The sequence below is a fragment of the Neofelis nebulosa genome, chromosome 5 (assembly GCF_028018385.1).
Source record: "Neofelis nebulosa isolate mNeoNeb1 chromosome 5, mNeoNeb1.pri, whole genome shotgun sequence".
Lineage (NCBI taxonomy): Eukaryota > Metazoa > Chordata > Mammalia > Carnivora > Felidae > Neofelis > Neofelis nebulosa.
The window spans coordinates 60,752,370-60,772,789 of NC_080786.1; the positions used below are offsets into that span (position 1 = coordinate 60,752,370).

The following is a 20,420-nucleotide window of genomic DNA, read 5'->3' on the forward strand; positions in this document are numbered from 1 at the left end:
GGGGTGTTGGATCTTATGTGGTTTTCAAAACAGTGAACTCAAACGCCCTGGCAAAAAAAGAAAAAAGGCTGTGTTGCACGTAAGATGAGAATGACTTTAGGTTCAGGAAATTGCAAATTGAGGATGAGGAAAATCAAGCACAAGGGTTGCAGAGAAAAGAAACGAAGCACATTTGGGCTGGTAGCATCCTGATGTAGAGGAGAAACAAATCTACGAAGTTGGTCGTGTGCCCATTTCATCCTGGCACTTTGCTTCATAAATGTGCTAGAAAAAGTGGCAAAAAAACTGAATGAGCTCTAATTCTCGTTCAGTCGTAGAGCTGTTCAGTCAAGCAAGAGAGCAGATAATGAATACCTACACTGAAAAATTGATTTGTGGATTCTCAAATTCTTCATTTTGTTTATGTTTCAGAAATGTATGGATGTGTCAGGATGTCCTAGTGGGTTTTTTTTCCCCTTTCAATATTTTATCGCAGCGAGAAGAAGTGACTTGACTATAACTGAGAAATGCAAATTAATTTTATCTTGCCATGTAAAATATACTATTGTCAGTCTACAACAAACGTAAAAAAATAAGATTCTCTGAAGTGGATAACATAGTCAATAAGATGTTTTTACTGTGGGAAATAAAAAGTCCCCAATCCTTCAGAAAAATATTCAGTCTGGATTTTTATGAACTTTAAAATTATAGGGCATAACAAGGATGCATAGAAAGGGCACTCCTCTTACACTACTGGTGGGAATGCAAACCGGTGCAGCCACTCTGGAAAACAGTATGGAGGTTCCTCAAAGTTAAAAATAGAATACCCTATGACCCAGCAATTGCACTACTAGGATGCAAAAATACGATTTGAAGGGGCACATGCACCCCGATGTTTGTAGCAGCATTATCAACAATAGCCAAATTATGGAAAGAGCCCAAATGTCCATCAATTGATGAAAGGATAAAGAAGATGTAGTTTAGCTTTCCTTTTGTCACTGCAGCTGCACCCATGAGTATGCTCAGGCTTCAGAAGAGGCTTGCCTCCAGTGTCCTCCACTGTGGGCAAAAAGCAGGACTGGTTGGACCCCAATGATACCAATGCAATTGTCAATGCCAAGTCCCATCATCAGATCCAGAAACTGATCAAAGATGGGCTGGTCATCCAGAAGCCTGCAGCCGTCCATTCCTGGGCTCAGTGCTGGAAAAACACTTCGGCCTGCCAGAAGGGCAGGCATATGGGCATTTCTAAAAGAAAAGGCACTGCCGATGCTCAGAAGCCTCAGAAGGTAACCTGATGAAGAGGATGAGAATCTAGGCCAGCCTGCTCAGAAGATACCATGAATCTAAGGTTGACCGCCACATGTATCAGAGTCCATACCTGAAAGTGAAGGGTAACATGTTCAAGAACAAGCAGATTCTCATGGAACACATCCACAAGCTGAAGGCAGACAAGGCTTGCAAGAAGCTTCTGGATGACCAGGCTGAGGCCCACAGATCTAAGACCATGAAAGCACACGAGGGCTGTGAAGAATGGCTCCAGGCCAAGAAGGAGGAAATCATCCACACTCTGTCCAAAGAGGAAGAGGAAAACATAGAAGAAGTGGGAAAAACAGGAGAGAGGGAAGCAAACCACAAGAAAGTCTTAACTATGGAGAATAAACTGAGGGTTGATGGAGGGAGGTTGGGGGAATTGGGCTAGATGGGGGATGGGTATTAAGCAGGGCATTTGTTGTAATGAGTCCTGGGTGTTGTATGCAAGTGATGAATCACTAAATTCTACTGCTGAAACCAATATTACCTTATATGTTAACTAACTAGGATTTATATTATTTATTTATTTTTTATTTTTTTGTAATTTTTTTTCAACGTTTTTAATTTATTTTTGGGACAGAGAGAGACAGAGCATGAACGGGGGAGGGGCAGAGAGAGAGGGAGACACAGAATCGGAAACAGGCTCCAGGCTCCGAGCCATCAGCCCAGAGCCCGACGCGGGGCTTGAACTCACGGACCGCGAGATCGTGACCTGGCTGAAGTCGGACGCTTAACCGACTGCGCCACCCAGGCGCCCCGTATTATTTATTTTTTTTAACATTTATACATTTCTGAGAGAAAGAGAGAGACAGAGAATGAGTGGGGAAGGGGCAGAGAGAGAGGGAGACACAGAATGCGAGGCAGCCTCCAGGCTCTGAGCTGTCAGCACAGCACCCCGCGTGGGGCTCAAACTCAGGAACTGTGAGATCATGACCTGAGCCGAAGTCGGGCGCTCAACCGACTGAGCCACCCAGGCACCCCATTAACTAACTAGAATTTAAATAAAAACTTGAAACAGAGGGGAAAAAACAGAAAGAAAGCAAAATTATAAGTCATAAATTGTAATATATGTTGTATTAAATAGAAAATATTTTCTACACTTAGTGAATTTATTATGAAATATGTACATATCAATTGTATAAAGATTTAATGAGCATTTATTATCACAACTGGCTGGTATTTACTACAAACCCTTCTTTTTTGGTCTAAGGAACTATGATAGCACATGAAAGAAGGTTTAATTTTAGATATCTGATAATTGCAAACTTTCAGCAAAATTTGAGAATGTGAGACATCATAAATAAATTTTTCTTAAATAGGCAGGGATTATTACAGGCCAACTTGACTTCATTCAAAACCTATAAAGAAACAGTTAATTGAGAGCCATTGTTAAACTGACGAAAATGAGCAAATCTCAGACATAAGAAAAAGTAGTTTACAGAGATAATCCAAGTAAAAGCAAAAGCTGCTGAAAGTTTAATTAAATCACTAGAGCTATTATTCACTCAGTCACTCAATAAATATTTTGTGAATACTTTGTAACAACAAATATTTTGTTAATATCACACAGTGATAACTGCCATTTATAGAGTGCCATTATGTGTCAGGCATAGTACATAGGCAGTTTCAGAAAACTTAAGAAATTAGGTAAAGATTTCAAAAATTTTAAGGACAAATCTGGTCCATATTAACCCCAGTCCATCTGCAACTGAAGCCAATGTTCTTTCAACCATTGTAAGTTACTTCCTTTTAGTACGTTCTATAGCTTGTACTCTAGGGCTGGAGATGGGGACATAATTAAAATTCCCATACAATGTGATAAGTGCTCTCAAAGATCAGGAACGTCTGACTAAAATGAGATTGACTGAGCTGGATGTTGAAGCATAAACTGGAGTTTCCTAGGTAAAGGAAAGGAAGAGAATTTCCTATGATGGGAAAAACAACAACAAAACAAACAACAACAAGAACAACTACAAGAAAACTCCAGCATATTCACGATCAGGGAGGCTATCGAAAATATGGTATAGTCTCACCAAACTCCACACCCAAAAAACAAATAATCCAGTGAAGAAATGGGCAGAAGACATGAATAGACACTTTTCTAAAGAAGACATCCAGATTGCCAACAGGCACATGAAAAGATGCTCAATGTCACTCCTCATCAGGGAAATACAAATCAAACCCACACTGAGATACCACCTCACACCAGTCAGAGTGGCTAAAATGGACAAATCAGGAGACTATAGATGCTGGAGAGGATGTGGAGAAATGGAAACCCTCTTGCACTGTTGGTGGGAATGCAAACTGGTGCAGCCGCTCTAGAAAACACTGTGGAGGTTCCTCAAAAAATTAAAAATAGATATACCCTATGACCCAGCAATGGCACTGCTAGGAATCTACCCAAGGGATACAGGAGTACTGATGCATAGGGGCACTTGTACCCCAATGTTTATAGGAGCACTTTCAACAATAGCCAAATTATGGAAAGAGCCTAAATGTCCATCAACTGATGAATGGATAAAGAAATTGTGGTTTATATACACAATGGAATAGTACGTGGCAATGAGAAAGAATAAAATCTGGCCATCTGTAGCAATGTGAATTGAATGGAGAGTATTATGCTAAGTGAAATGTTAGGCAGAGAAAGACAGATATCATATGTTTTCACTCTTATGTGGATCCTGAGAAACTTAATAGAAGACCAGGGGGGGAGGGGAAGGGGAAAAATAAAAAAAAGTTACAGAGAGGGAAGGAGGGAAACCATAAGAGACTCTCAAAGACTGAGAACAAAATGAGGGTTGATGAGGGGTGGGGGAGAGGGGAAAGTGGGTGATAGGCATTGAGGAGGACACCTGTTGGGATGAGCATTGGGTGTTGTATGGAAACCAATTTGATAATAAGTTTTATATATATATATATATATATATATATATATATATACACATATATATGTGTATATATGTATATATGTGAAAATATGGTATAGTCAACAAACATGCATTATGTGTCTATTGTGAGGCAGAATCTACACTATTTATTGGCATTAAATGGATAAACAAAATGAGGCCTTGGACTCAAATATTTTACTATCGTATAGAAGGATAGATCCTATAAACAACTAGGTATTCTAAAGAATCACAGCTGACAATATAGGATGATATACAGGGGCCACAACAGAAAAATTAGTTTCAAAAGAGAAGTTCAGTAAAGACCTCTAAGAGGTAACACTTGAGTAGAGTCTAAAAAAAATACCTAAAACTTCTCTAGGCACTTTCTGCTTCCAAGTATGACATAGAAAACCTTAGCTCCCATGGAAACATAAAATATATATATATATACAGATAATTCAAAAACCATACTTCTGTGGGACTATCAAAGAACAATGGAAACATGAAAGTCTTGATGAACTGATTTCCAGAGAAAGAGTCCTTCATAAGAGAATAGTGTGTCCTGGGTAGTCTGGATGCAGGGAGAGAAGACAGCTGCTTGAGATCCAGAAATTAACTGGGTGGACACAAAGCCAGCTGAGCTACTGGCAATGGTGGGAAGTTTGGGAGTCTGAAAAACTATCAAGTACAATGATTTGCTCAACACAGCAAGTTATCTGTACCCCCTCCCACATTTACTAAGAAAGATGCAAGTGAAGGCAGGACTGAAAAACAGAAAGAAAACATACCAATCTGTCCCATCTCCCACATTCTCCCTATGCCTGAAATGGAGGAAACCAAAGAAGTTACCTGAAATCCCACATCAAATCCTGGTAAGAACGAAGATACTAGCCCTTCCTTAGGGAACTGAATGTTGGGGCTTGGGCTGACCAGAAGTGAGCTGCAACTCAGTCCCAGTCAAATTAATCCTTGCTGACATGTGAATAATCTCCTCACTATAGCCAACAGTTGAGAGAAGAAATGAAAGTTTCTGGATCAAAAACAAACAAACAAACAAACAAACAAAAAACAGTATTATTTTTCAAAAAAAAAAAGGTATTATTTTTCAATTCTCACTTTTCTGAGAAGTAAAGCATAAAAAGAAAAGCAAAGCAAAAAAAAATACACCAAACAGAAGCATTAGTTGACCTATGGAACAATATCAAGCAGTCAAATATATGTGTAATTGGAGTCCCAGAAGGATAGGAAAGAATTAATGGGGCAAGAAAAAAAAAAACTTACAAAATAATGACTGAAATGTCTTTTCTCATGATTAAAAGCACATAAACGAGAAACCCATGAAGTTCAGTGAATCGCAAGTAGAAAAAATTCACAGAAAGTTCACCTAGGCATATCACTGTCACACTACTGAAAGCCAAATGTAAAGAGAAAAATTCTAAAAGGAGCCAGAGTAAAATGTGTAACACACACGGAGAAATAACAATCTCATTAGAAGGACTGCAAGGCAGACACAATGGATTGATATCTTTAAGGCACTAAAAGAAAACAACCAAAATATAGTGTCAGCCTAGACTCCTATGTCTAGCAGAAATAGCCTTTAAAAATGAAGGTAAATTGCATATATTTTTAGACAAATAAATAAATAATAAATGAAAGCTGAGAGAATTTGTTGCCATAAAACATGCACTACAAGCCATGCTGAAAGAATTTCTTCGGATTGAAAAAAATGATACCATTTGGAAATTCAGATCTGCAGGAAGACTTGAAGCATGCTAAAAATGATAAATAAGGAGATAAATATGACTCTAATTATTTTTCCTCCTCTGATTTCTTTGAAAGACATCTGCCTACTTAAAGCAAAACAACATTCATATTGTGGGGTGTAAGATGTAAGAGTAATATACATAAGAATTATAAAAATGATCAAATGGGGATACTGGAATTATAATTTGGTGGGCTTCCAAATAACATTAATTTAAGATAGAATATGATATGTTAAAGATGTATACCAAGAGCAACTACTTAAAAAAATACAAGATAAAATAAAAATCCAACAGGTTAGATAAAATAGAATACTAAAATATGCTAGATTAATTTAGCAGGAAAGTAAGATCAAAGGAAAAATAGGAAAAACAAATAGAAAATAAAAGTAAGATGTTAAACTTTAAGCAACCATACCAATAGTGGGGCACCTGGGAGGTTCAGTCCATTGAGCGTCTGACTTCAGCTCAGGTCATGATCTCAGGTTTCATGACTTAGATTAGTGAGTTCGAGCCCCGCATTGGACTTGCTGTTGTCAGCACAGAGCATGTTTCAGATCCTCTGTCTCTCTCTCTCTCTCTCTCTGCCCCTCCTCCACCCGTGCTCTCTCTCTTAAAAATAAACATTTAAGGGGCGCCTGGGTGGCTCAGTCAGTTAAGCCTCCGACTTCGGCTCAGGTCATGATCTCGCGGTCCGTGAGTTCGAGCCCCGCATTGGGCTCTGTGCTGACCGCTCAGAGCCTTGAACCTGTTTCAGATTCTGAGTCTCCCTCTCTCTCTGACCCTCCCCCATTCATGCTCTGTCTCTCTCTGTCTTAAAAATAAATAAACGTTAAAAAAAATTAAAAAAAATAAACATTTAAAAAAGTAAATAAATGTGTTAAAAAATAAAAACCATACCAATAGTTACATTAAATGTAAATGGAACACACCTGCCAAATAAAAAGTGATACTGTCAGAGGGATTAAAAATGATTACTAATAGTAATTAGTAATAGTTAAGAAAGCAATTACAAATACTAATAATGGTCTCTCTACAAGAATTGCATTTTAAATGCAACATGGATCGTTTGAAAGTAAAAGGATAGAAAAAGACATACCATGTAAACCCCAATCAGAGCAGAGTTAGTATGGTTATATTAATATCTGATAATGTAGGCTCCAAAACAAAGAGTATTACCAAAGATATTTTCATAATGATAACTAAGTCAACTAACCAAAGAGATCTAATTTGTCTAAATGTGCATGCTCCCAACAATGGAGCTTAAAAGTAAGTGAAGCACAACTTTACAGAAATATACACAAATTCACAGGAGGCTTTAACATTTTTGCAAAAAGCAATGGATGAATTTATAATTTTAGTAGGATATTTCTCAACATCCTTTGGCCAATAATTAATAGAACAACTTTATAATAAGGAAATAATAAGATCAGATTTGCAGTTTCCACTCTGATGGAATTGTCAAAGAAGTTTTGAAGGAGGCAGAGAGAGAGAGAGAGAGAGAGAGAGAGATTGACTGTTCATTAGTAATTATTACAGTTACCTAGTAAGAGATGATAATGGGCTGAATTCATGAAGAAAGAAGTGGGGTAGAGAAAAGATAATAAACTGGAGATGTATTTAGTTTCTAACATTCATAGAAACTAGTTAGTTCTTGGATGGTTGGTATAGGTAGGAAGTGGCGATAGGAAGACTCCTAGAATCTTCAAGGACTCTTGCTGGGAGACTGGATGGATGTTTTTCATCAAAATAGTGTAAGGAAGAGAATCACAACTGACAAGAAAGGCAATGAATTCGCTTTGGATACTTTTGCTATCTGTGAGACACTGTGGGAAATGTCCATAGGCAACTGAATAGTTAAAGTCAGAGATAGTCACAGTGACTGATGTCAATGGAATGGTTGAAAGATACCAAGACACAAGTATAAGGCCAAATACAGACCCTTGAACTCTGTGTCAGTAGGTAGAGGAAGAGGAAACTGTGATGGAGACAAAGAAGGAAAGGACAAGATAATAATCAGAAAAAAGTATGTCAAGAAAACCAAGGAGAGACATGAATTCAAAAAGAGGATAGTACTCAGGGGAGCTAAATGTTACAAGACAGTGGAGACTGAAGCACATTCCTTGTATTTAGAGAATGGAACATTTCTCCAGACTCTTTAACAGAATGACTTTCATGAAGAAAAGGGATGGAAACCTGATCTTACTGAATTGAAGACTGAATGAGAAGTACAGGTGAAGAAAAAGTTAATAGAAGTTAATCTTTCGGGGACCTTGACTTTTAAGCTGAATAGGAACGTCTGACTTGAAATCAATAACTGGTGTCACCAATAATTAAAAAGTCTACTACAAGCTATAAGAAAGATGAGCAGGCCCTTTGTTCAATTTAAGTGGCCAATAAACTCTTCCCAACCGGAGAGATTATCATAGTTTCCTTTGTATTATGTTGATTTTTGACCTAAGTGACATCTTCAGAGATAATTAGCCCTTGATACTATGTTGTGATCAACAGCACTGTGTGAAGGGTCTAGAAAAGCGATACATTTATAAAGAAGAATGCAATGATACTTAAAGGCAATTTGGGCAAAAGCCTACTTATATTTTTCACAACAAAGAGTAGAAAGTTTTAATACACTTTTCTTTATAATTTATACAATGGAGGTACCCTCCAGGGAACTCAGGAAATTGAAAGGGTGTGTGGAAAAGAGGCAAATATTAGGGAAATCTAAACTACAGTGCCATAAATAAGATGTTTCTCCTTAAGACTTTAAGGAGGACTTAAAGAAGGACTTTAAGTTGTGGCAATAAAGAGCCAAATCCCAACTTTATTCTTGAAAAGAAGGGGGGAAATGGAAATTGTAAAAGGTGGGAAAATTCTAATTTGGGGTGTAGAATTTGGCATTTAAAAAATAAGAATCTGGGGCACCTGGGTGGCTCAGTCAGTTAAGCATCTGCCTTCGGCTCAGGTCACGATCTCACGGTTCGTGGGTTTGAGCCCCACATCAGGCTCTCTGCTGTCGGCACAGAGCCTGCTTCAGATCCAATGTCCCCCTCTCTCTCTCTGCCCCTGCCAACTCAGTGTCTCTCTCTTAAAAATAAATACACTTAAAAAATAGTTAAAAAAAAATAATAATCTAATTCAAAAGATCAGTATTCTCCTAGTAGTTTCCGAATGGCCTGACTGCCTAGTGGAACAGGCAAGACAGGCTGTTTTGGTGGAAGCTGCTTCAGTTCACCACCAGGAATGCTTTCCTGTCTGCTAGCTCCGCTCTCAGCCTTGTGTTGTAAGAGGGAACAAAGTCAATGTTTGCTTGGTCTGCTGGGTGGCGCCAGATCATCACATAACTACCAAATCCCAGAAACAACAAGCATTTCAAAAACTTTTAATGAATAAGTATAAATATATGCCTATAATCTTCATTGTGTTTAAGTTTTTCTTAAAAAAATCCAGATAAGGATATCAAAAAGGGGAAAAAAAGTATGAAATCTCTCAAGTGTAGATACATGGATTTAAAATGATTTTTCTGATAACACTGAAACAATTTTACATAAAGAAACACCCAAAAGTAATGTCCGTACCTATATTACTTTTCCAATCGGAAAGGCAAGTATAGGTATAACATGGTTTGCAAAAAGTGAATGTGTGCGTATTATCATTACTGATGTGCTGGCAGACAGCTCTGGGAAAATATTGACCTTATCCTACTACCTGCTCTGCTTTGTTCCACGGGGATCCCTCATAGTGTCTCCAAGTTGATCTTAGGCAACTGTAGTCTTGTCTGCACACTCAACTCACAATCAGGCTCAAGTAGTCTGCAGAGTGCTTATTCACCCTCTCCCTGTTAAAAATATTCCTGCTCTATATCCCATAACCTCAAGATTTTACTAACGCAATAGCTACTGCATTGAATGGACTATGCAGAAAATGCTGACATTTTTGAATGATTCTGTGGTAGAGACTGCTAGTTGTCTATCAAAATCCATACTCATATTCTTCTATAGTAATCGAGTGCAAACTGGGTCTGTGGCTACACAGCTAAGACTACATTTTCCAGCCTCCTTTGCAACTGACTCTGGGATGTGACTTAGTTGTCACCAAGAGAATATGAGTGGAAGTGGTAAGTGCAATGTCTTCTTCATTGGTTTTAAAAAAAAACTGCTTGTCCCCAACACGTGTTCTTTTCCCTTGCCTCGAGCCAGAACATGGACTTATCTGCCATTTAGTTTTGCTCATACAGATAATGACATGTCCTAAGAACTGATGGATCTTGTAAAGCCACTATGTTTGGGACCTACATTTTTAATAGCAGCTTAGCCTTTACCTAACTAATATAGATATTAATAGACCAGTGAGTTTTATCTTCCATGTTTGCATTTTTAACACAGGCAGCATAGAGACCTAGTTACTTAATGACAAAGAGCACCTTTCCTACAAGAGTTCCGCAACCTTGGCAAGTCAACCACGTCTGCTACTTTCACAGCACTAATGAGTTGGAAAGCAAAGTCTATGTCTTCCTAGCTCTAGCATTCAGCAAACGTTTTAGTACAATAGTGGGTGCAGAGTAGATGTTTAAAAATATTGGAAATAGGGAGGGTTTGCAGCCTCCAAAATCATGTGTCCAAGGCAGCCACCTAACCTGCTTACACACAGGGTGAGTCCTGTAAAGGTTAGGCGTTATGAGGACTTACGTTGCCACATAGCTGGATATAAGATCAAGCTTGAAAACAGACCACATGGCTAATGTTCCCACATTTTGACCTGCCAGAAAACATGGCAGTTGATCAGAAGATCAGTGGTGAATAATATTGCCATTACAAACTTTATTAACATCTGAACTGTACTCTCATATTAGGTTCCATAAAATTCCATGAATGGTGAGATACCTAGATGCTGAATAATAATAATAAAGAAATACTGCAGGATTAATTTACCAGTTGAAGGACAGTAAGAAATTTGAATTTTTAGCATTCATGCTGCTACTTGAATGTTGGGAAACAGCAATCCTGGCTCTGGCTGATGCATCACTGAAGGCTGTATTTATAAGTTAGGGCACACCTGGGCACACGCTGATCTCACCGAAGCATGGTTCTCTAAAGGGCACTGCTCGAGAACATTTCTCAATCTACTCTTGTGCAATAATCTTAGCCTCAGGTCTTCCAATTTTAGGTGCCAATCTATGACAACTCTTGAAAGTGATTTTTGTTCTGGACTTAATTATAACAGCAATATGAGTCATGGAAGAAAATATTCAACCTATAGTTTTTTAACCTAATAAATGCCCAAGAAATACAAATAATATCTCGATGGTAATTTTCCGTGTCTCTTCACTAAGAAACCATAGCCAGGTGTAGATAGAGAAAATGTCTTTCAGGGGCCACGGTCAGTCTCAGATACAAGAATCCTAGAGATGGTTTTAGTCTGATGTTCTCTGAGTCTTAAAGTGAACCCTTTATCTTCCACTCCCCTTCTTTAGGAATTTCCTTAGATTCACCTTCCCTTGCGTTTGAAGATTGACTATAAAGAGAAGAAATGTAGCTCTGGGCTTGGAAGAGACATAAACAGGCTGTGCTGCCTAATCTGATTCCAGTTTAAGTTGTCAGAGGAATTCGTTTTTGTCTCTTCCTGTCCAGCTTAGCCTCTCAAACAAATACTTTAGAGTTAGGGCAAAAAGTCATCTCTTAAAAAAGCATTTGCATTTTTTCTGGAAACTCCTAAGAATCTAGGCATGCTGACCCCTAACATTTGTTAGTCCCTGGAAAGAATATAAATGGAGGCCCACATACCATATGCCCAAGTAATAAAGCTATAAATCAAGCCAATAATTTAAAGAAAATATGTCTATTCTCCTACTGCAATAAATAAACCTTCATAATAACCTGAAAGGTCAGGTTTGAGTTTACAATACTTGAATTCACTGGGTTTCTGTAACAGTAGATGACAGCATAAGGAGAGCCAGTCCCTTGTGCCCTAAAGGAGGTAACTCATTCCTTTTTCCTCTATTCCTGCCTCTACCGCACCCTAGGAAGGATCTGGTTACATGCTTATCTCAATCTATAAATCTAAGCTCCATCTATGTTCCTGCAAAAACCAGTCCTTTGGCCCTTCCTTGGGTTTTGGAGTGGGCCCTATAGCTGCGCATTATTTCCCAGAGAAAACAGACTCTAGGAATGCCCTACATATATGTTGGAAGTAGGCTTGGGCTGTTTAGAAAGTGAATTGTGGGCTTTCAGGTATCCAGAACTTGGCTTAGAAGATAGAGTCCCAAGCTTTGGATGGGCATAACCCTTGGTTTTGCAGACTTTGACTCCTTGGAGAGATAGCAAAGACAGAAGAGGTTTATAACAGGGGACCCAAACTCTCTTGCCTGGTTCTAAGGGTGATATTGAATCTAGGGCAGCAATAGGCAACCAGCCAGGAGAAGGTCTGGGAGTTGGGTCCTGTTTCCTAATACCACCACCCAATTTCAACATTTGGGTAAGTATTCTTTTGAGTACATCCATTGTTGGCTATGTTAGATGATGGCAGGGAATTTGAGATCATCAAATTAGGACCTTAGGATCTGTTAAAGACTAGAAGAAATCATTTCTGGTTATAGCCATGATAAGCATTGAGAGTGAGATTTCAAATGAATTGTTTATAAAAAGAACTATAACTGCAGCACACATCATATTGCCCTACTTACTAAATTAGTCTAATTAAGATCTAACTTTCTAATCCCAAGAGTGGACCTACAGAAATTACTTTTTCCCCTTTAATTAAGTGGGAACTTACATAGAGACACACGTGAGACAGTACTCATCAGACACAGTCAACCTTGAATTCTAGTTCTAATTTCTCCCATTAGCTAGAGGAATAAAAGACAGAGTATGTGGCCAAAGAAGAGCTGGGTATCACATTTTCTCAGCACCCTCTAGGTAGGACTCATAGGGAGTGGGTCGTATTACTAAGAAAACAGATCCGTGTTTTGACTGTTCTAGGAGAGGTCCATCATTGCATGTCAGACCAGATGGTCCATGTCCCACTGACTCAGTCTGCAGGGAAGGGGTGGCCTTGAGGCTTTCCATTTTATGAGTGTGATTGAATGTAGTTCTAACATCACCAACAGTGATGGGATGATCCAACAGAGAGCATTCTGGACAGAATACTACTTTAGCAATTGATCCTAGGGCTAAAAGCCAACTCTATGCTTCCAGTGCAGACCTACGGATATCCACGGTTATTTTCTCAGGTTGCACCCATTATATATATTTATATATATATATATATATATATATATATATATATGTTTCGATTAACTTAGGTTAGAGTCTGGGGCTCAAGGAAATAAATTTCATTACAATGTAGCAATTGCTTAGAGAGCTTCGAGCTTCATAAGGAAAACTGTCCAGGAGATTTCTATCAAAACAGTCATCTTACAACGTTATTTGTGAAAAGAGTCTTTACACCAATTGCTGAAACTGTGGTGATCATGTACTGAAATCATGAGGCACTGTGACTGCCTGAGTGATTGGCTGAAATACTGAGTAGGGTAACTAAGTTTCCTATAGATAAGTAGAAATCTGCTAGATATATTTACATATCTCATTTCCACTGAAAGGCAGTGTTTGTCCAGTTTACAAGGCATTTCTCTGAGAGCTAACATATTCTTTCATGAGCAGCAGCTCATAACTAACTCTAGACAATAACTATCCTGAGCAGAGCTCAGCATATGACCTAAAGTGGGCCAATCAGATTATTCTAAGCATTTGGAATTGGACTAAAATGATGATGGCTTGGCTTATAAACATGAAAACTTATGTGAGACCTATTTAACCACATGCATGAGACAGCACAAACACCAATCTACAGACACATGAATTTACTAAGATCCCAGAGAGAAGCAAAGATGTGGAACTATAATATTTTAAAAGGAAGGAGAATAATTTAATAACATCCTGAAGATTTGATGTTGGTCACTTCTGTGTTCTGGTCCCTCCAGAAACTTGGGTGCAGTTTCTCCCTGGGTAACCAAAATATCCCTGCATTCTCAAATAAATCCCCTTTCCTGTTTCAGCATGGTAGATTTCTATAGCCAAAGAGCCTTGACTAAACATTACTTGAATTTCATGAATTTCTCATTTACCTTGCAAAGATCTCTGCAAACACTGGGAAAATAGAAATGAGTTTTGCTTTTCTCTTAATGCATGTTCTGTTAAAAAACATTTTCTATTTTCTAATTTCTCAGGAGGGGGAGATATATAGATAGATAGATAGTAGATCAATCTACGCACACACACACACACACACACACACACACACACATCCACACACATATGTATGGTTTTTTTTTTGTTTTTTTTTTTAATTTACGTTGATTCTCCATAGCCCTCCCTACGGCTATATTCTGCTCTATAGTACATCTGTTCTGTCATGTAAAAGACTTTAGAGCTATTCTGTTTCCTTTTCTGATGTGAGAAAAATATTGAGGAGGGACTGTAATACTTGAAATAGTTATCCACATTGTGACCATATCTCTGACTGTGATGTGTCTTTTTCACAGTGTCATATATTCCTGTTTTTCCAGACTCATGTTTCCCCATCTCCCTCCCATTAGTCACCTAGATTTTTGTTGTTGTTGTTTAATGTTTAACTGTCTTATGCCATTATGGCCTATATAAATATATACTAGGGGTTCTCAAACTTTTTGGTCTGAAGAAATCTTTCCATACTTAATCGTTTAGCATACCAAAGAGCTAGATATTTGTCATCTTAGGAAATAAAACTGAGCACTTAAAAATAAATTCATTTAAAAATGGCAGTAATAAAATTATTACACATTTACATAAATAATATATTTTTATTTTAAAAACTGTGTTTTCCAATTTGAAATAAAGTTTCAGAGAACAGTAGTATGTCTTTATATTTTTCATATTTCTTTTATGCCTTTATTAATTGATGACATCAATAGCCTTATACCTGCCTCTTTGTTCCATCTGTTGCAATGGCATACGTATTATAGCCCATGGAAGCTTTGCTGTGTACTCATAAGAGACTTAGAGTGAAATGGGCAAATAGCTTCATGATATTATTATGAAAATAGTTTGACTTCATAGAGTCTCAGCCACTTGGAGAAGTATTGCTACGAATTATACAATTGCAACATTAACCTAACAATCAAGAAGTAATCAACTAAATATTTTAACAAAAAATACCTTTTTGTTGTGGCTTTTAGCTGAACCAACCAAATTCACATATTTGGGGCATCCTATACCAATAACTTCTGAAGGGAAAATCTCATTCTTATTTTAATTTTGCTGACACATAAAATACTTTGGGGAAATTTAAATTGAATCTGAAAAAGCTTAAATTCCTATGGTAACCTGCTCTGTTAACTTTTCATCATCACGTAGGTAGAATGAATAAATTAGTAAGTGACTTACTTAAATGCCTTAGATAAATAACATTACTTTTTCCTTTGAACACCTACATATAGAAATGGATGTTTTCAGCATTATTTTAGTTTTGATATATTTTTATCCTAACCTACTGGTATAATACGTATGTAAGTAAATATACTAGTCAAATTCAAATCACAGAATTCTACAAATCTCTAAAAGGAGGAGAATGTATGCTGAGAATATATGCTATGATTTGGTATATCTGAGAAAGCTCAAACACATCAACTTTTAAATTCTTTCTTCCATAATCTCTAGATAATTTGATCAAATAAAGGGTTCTTCTTATAATCTTTTGAAAAGGCACCAGAGCAGAACTCACTTAGTCATATTCCATCTATTCTTAAATGATTATCTCCATGCTAAAGTCAATATTTACAAAGATATCTAAAGTTATCTCCTTGTTCTCCAGGATGCACGTGTATAACCCTTCAAGGTGATATAAACGTAAGGAAATCAAGTTAAGGATGAGGCTGCCTCAACTGCAGCAACTCATTGCACAAGGCAATGGGAGACAATATGTATCTATACTTTCACTACCAAGTTCCATATTTTTGCTTCTTTCTTCCAAGAAGCGGTGGCATGGTAGAGACAAGGAAAGAAAATGAGGATATAGAATTAAATATGTAAATATTTATAATGACTTGAACAACCAGCAGAAAAAGCAATTGGTCAGCAGTTTCCGGAAGTTCTTTCAAGACTGAACCCTTCTTTATACAAATCATATTCTCCGCTTTCATGTTATTATCATCTGTATATAGCTGAATTTTCTGTCTTTGATCTCAAAAAGATCAATCTGACCTACAAGTAATTTTATGACTATTAAAATTCAATTCTCTTTAAAGTCAGACAACAAAGTCCAGAATCACAGCAACATACTAACAACAATTACAGTGCCCAGCATCCAATCACAGTGCTACAAATGCAAAAAAAAAAAAAAAAAAAAAAAAAAGCAGAAAATGTGACCCATAAGTAAAAGGAAAATCAATCAATAAAAAAACAGACCCCCAAACAACAGTGATTATAGATTTAGATGACAAGGACTTAAAACAGCTATGAAAATACATTCAAGATTTTAAATAAATATATTAAACCTAAATAAAATTAGGAGGAAAATGGAAGATATTTTTTTTTTTAATTTTTTTTTTCAACGTTTTTTATTTATTTTTGGACAGAGAGAGACAGAGCATGAACGGGGGAGGGGCAGAGAGAGAGGGAGACACAGAATCGGAAACAGGCTCCAGGCTCCGAGCCATCAGCCCAGAGCCTGACGCGGGGCTCGAACTCACGGACCGCGAGATCGTGACCTGGCTGAAGTCGGACGCTTAACCGACTGCGCCACCCAGGCGCCCCTGGAAGATATTTTTTAAATGAAACTCCTAGAGTTAAAAAATATACCTAAAATGAAAAATCCTACTGGATGGAACTCAGTGAAGATTAGACTCTACGGAAGAAAAGATTAATGAACTCAAAGACATTACAATGGAAACTATGCAAACCAGTGCATGCAGAAAAACATGAACAACATTGCAGTGTCCTGTGGAGGGATGTGATACAGTCTACCATGCCTGTAATTCCAGTACAGAAGTGGAGAGAGGAAAGAAAATAGTTTTTGAAGAATAATGGCCAAAAATGTTCAAATCTGATATTAACTCTAAGCTGATGGGTCCAATAAGGACAACAACCCCAAGCAGGATAAACACAGTGAAAATACAACCACAGCATGTTCTAATAAAATTGCTTAAAAGCCGGTAGAGAACAGAATCACATTACCAAAGAAGACACCTTGATGGTGGATTTCTCAGCCTCCAGAACTGTCAGAATTAAATGTGTTTAACCACCGCCCTGCCCAGTGTATGACATTTTGTTGTAGCAGCCTCAGCTAAGACACAATACCATAGAGATAAAGCCATGGAACCCCTATCTCAACCATGAATTGGCAACCTCCAAACTTCTTTTACTTGAAAGAGAAATAAACTTTTGTCATCTTAGGCCACTTTTTCTTGTCACTATTACAGTTAAAACACATCTTACTGTGTACAATTATCTACAACTTTGAGGACCTCATATAGACTGATAAGGCAAACATACCTGAATTGTTGGCTCTAACAAAGTTCTTTATTTATTTCAGTTCGAGGTCTCCTCATTGAGCAACTGCCAGAATACAACAGAGTCCTAGGTCCTATGGGAAACATAAAGATGAATAAGACTCCATTATGGTACAATTAAAACTATGCAAGTCTTCCTGGGCCCGCTGTTCCATGATGGTGGACTATTACGATATAAGGGGAGAGTTAGTGGAAAGAAGTAGCAATTGAGAGAAACTTGGAAGACATTTTTAGAAAAGGAAATATTTGAACTAGGTCTTGAAGCAAAATTAGACCTTTGACAGACATTTTGCAGGAGGGGATAGAAAACAATTCCAGGTAGAGGAAGCAGATTTAACAGTCACCCACCCAAAGTGAGAGATTGGAGATGTGCTACATAACCAAGCACCAGTGAGTAAAGATTAGTCTAGAAATGTGGGATTAAATTATGGAAGACCTTGAATATTGGCTGCAGAGTCTTGCTTTTATTCTTAATGCAATAAGGAGACATCATCTTTATAATTCACTTACTTTTTTTAAGTTTATTTTTTTTTATTTGAGAGTGACAGATAGAGAGAGAGAGAGAGCAAGCAGGGGAGGGGCAGAGAGAAAAGGAGACAGAATCCCAAGCAGGCCCCACGATGTCAATACAGAGCCTGATGGGGGGCTTGAACTCACGAATCGTGAGACCACGACCTGAGCTGAAATCAAGAGTTGGATGCTTAACCAACTGAGCCACCCAGGCACCCCTCACTTACCTTTTTTATTTGAATTTTTAACATAATATTTTCTCATTGGCCTCTTTCTTCATTGAATCTTGTATTTTTGTAGCTTCTATACTGTTTTATTGAATATCAGATTATTCTGACCATTAAAGAAACCTTCACAGAAGAGAAGCAGTCTACCTTATTTCAGGGGTTCGCAGGGTAGCTTTCCTGACTGGAAGCATCAGAATCACCTGGAAACTTGTTAGAAATGCAAATCCTTAGGACCCAACCAAGACCTACCAAATCAGAAGCTTCGGAGATGGAGCCCAGTCTGTTTTAACAAGCCCTCCAGGTGAATCTGATGCACGTTAAAGTATAAGAATTGCTGGCTTAGCGACTAAGAGGTGGGATCTGGAGTCAGAGAATCAGAGTTCAGGTACTAATTCTACCATTTATACTCCATGAGTATCCTAGAGCAAAGTTTCTTCACCTTTTGATTCCAAATTTCTCATTTTATAAAGGGTGGGACAGAGATAGGAGGATTACATAAAATACCGTATATGCACTTCTCAGTGACAGTAAGATCTCTATAAATGTAAGCTGTAGTTAATTACTAAATAGGAACTTAACTGGCCCCAATTTTTCTTTGTATACTTTCATGGACATAAGGATATGAATAATGGTACACAAATACTTCAAATTTAATATGCATATATAATCCAAAAGAAAAATCTGTTTTGGTCTCCACAAATGTCTACGGAGAATTCCTCAGAGCAGCTTTTCTTCTGTCATTTTCTGTGAAGCATTGAGAACATGCTTTTATTTTTTTTTTTTTTAAATTTTTTTTTTCAACGTTTTTTATTTATTTTTGGACAGAGAGAGACACAGCATGAACGGGGGAGGGGCAGAGAGAGAGGGAGACACAGAATCGGAAACAGGCTCCAGGCTCCGAGCCATCAGCCCAGAGCCTGACGCGGGGCTCGAACTCACGGACCGCGAGATCGTGACCTGGCTGAAGTCGGACGCTTAACCGACTGCGCCACCCAGGCGCCCCGAGAACATGCTTTTAAAGATCATTAGCAAGCCTGTGCCCTCATCCCTTACAAGTAGGTATAATTTTTATATCAGTCAGAAGTCTGTTTAGGACAAAGATTTAAAGAAGATACCCTCAACCTTTAGCTCCCCACCTCTGCCACACACACACACACACACACACACACACGCACACACACAGTAACTAGAAGTTAAAGGCTGCTTTTTTGCTTTTTTATTATGGAAAGGGTCTCATTAAAGACAGCTGTGTAGCAGTCAGCAAAGCACCCCATTCTGAATTTTACATCCTTTCCTCTCTTTTGATGAAGATATATTTTTACTATGACACTGAGCAATTTGCATAGCAAAATTCACTGGAACATCAATCCTAAAGTTCTTTCACAGAACTAAGAAAATTGAAATAGCATTCCAGAACTTTACCAGGTGTCAGGCACCAGGATGAGAAAACATACACCACGGGCTAATCCATGGAAAACATGTGTTAAGAACAAAGTTGTATTATTTCACGGAGTGAAATACCTAGTTACCTAGTTCCTATGGCTTAACACTATATGATGTATCTCTTGCTCCCAGTAGAGTCCAGTGTGGCAATCCATGGTCAGTGCTGGCAGCAGAGGATAAGACAGATGTGATCCATGCAATCATTCAGAAACCCAGGCTGATGGAGCCTCTGCCATCTTCCAGATGTCTTATAAGACTTTCATGGTCATATACAGTGTTGATATACAGCCAGCAGAGTGGATGGAAGAGAAAGAAAAGGAGAGAAACTTGCTTTGTAACTACCGCAACCAGAAGTAACACATGGCATTTCTGCCCATATTCTATATGCTGAGAATAGACCAAGCAGTCTACCAAGTTTAAGAGAGATGTGAATGTAGTCTCTGGCTGGCTGTTGGGTCAGTATACACATGGTCTACTTTTGAAGTTATTACAAGCAACCATTGTACTAAATATTTCCACAGGTTAACAAACTTTCCCGCCTTCCAGCCTGCTGTGTTTGTGTTGCTGCTGCTGCTGCTATCAACTTCAAATTGTTCCACATACTTTGGGTCTTGTTATGAAAACACCCCATTAAAAATACCAAATTAACTAACTATTGTCACTAACAACCCCTTCAATGTCAGTGAGACTGTAACTCTTGTTCACGTCACGTTGCAATGCCAGTGGGTGTTCCTGGTTGCTTGGGCAGCAGAGAGGA

At 38.0% G+C, this 20,420-nt stretch overlaps 1 pseudogene; it reads left to right on the forward strand.

Moving 5' to 3' along the window:
* The first annotated feature begins 991 nt into the window (after positions 1-991).
* Positions 992-18,392, forward strand: LOC131513126 (large ribosomal subunit protein eL19-like; annotated as a pseudogene).
* The last annotated feature ends 2,028 nt before the right edge of the window (positions 18,393-20,420 follow it).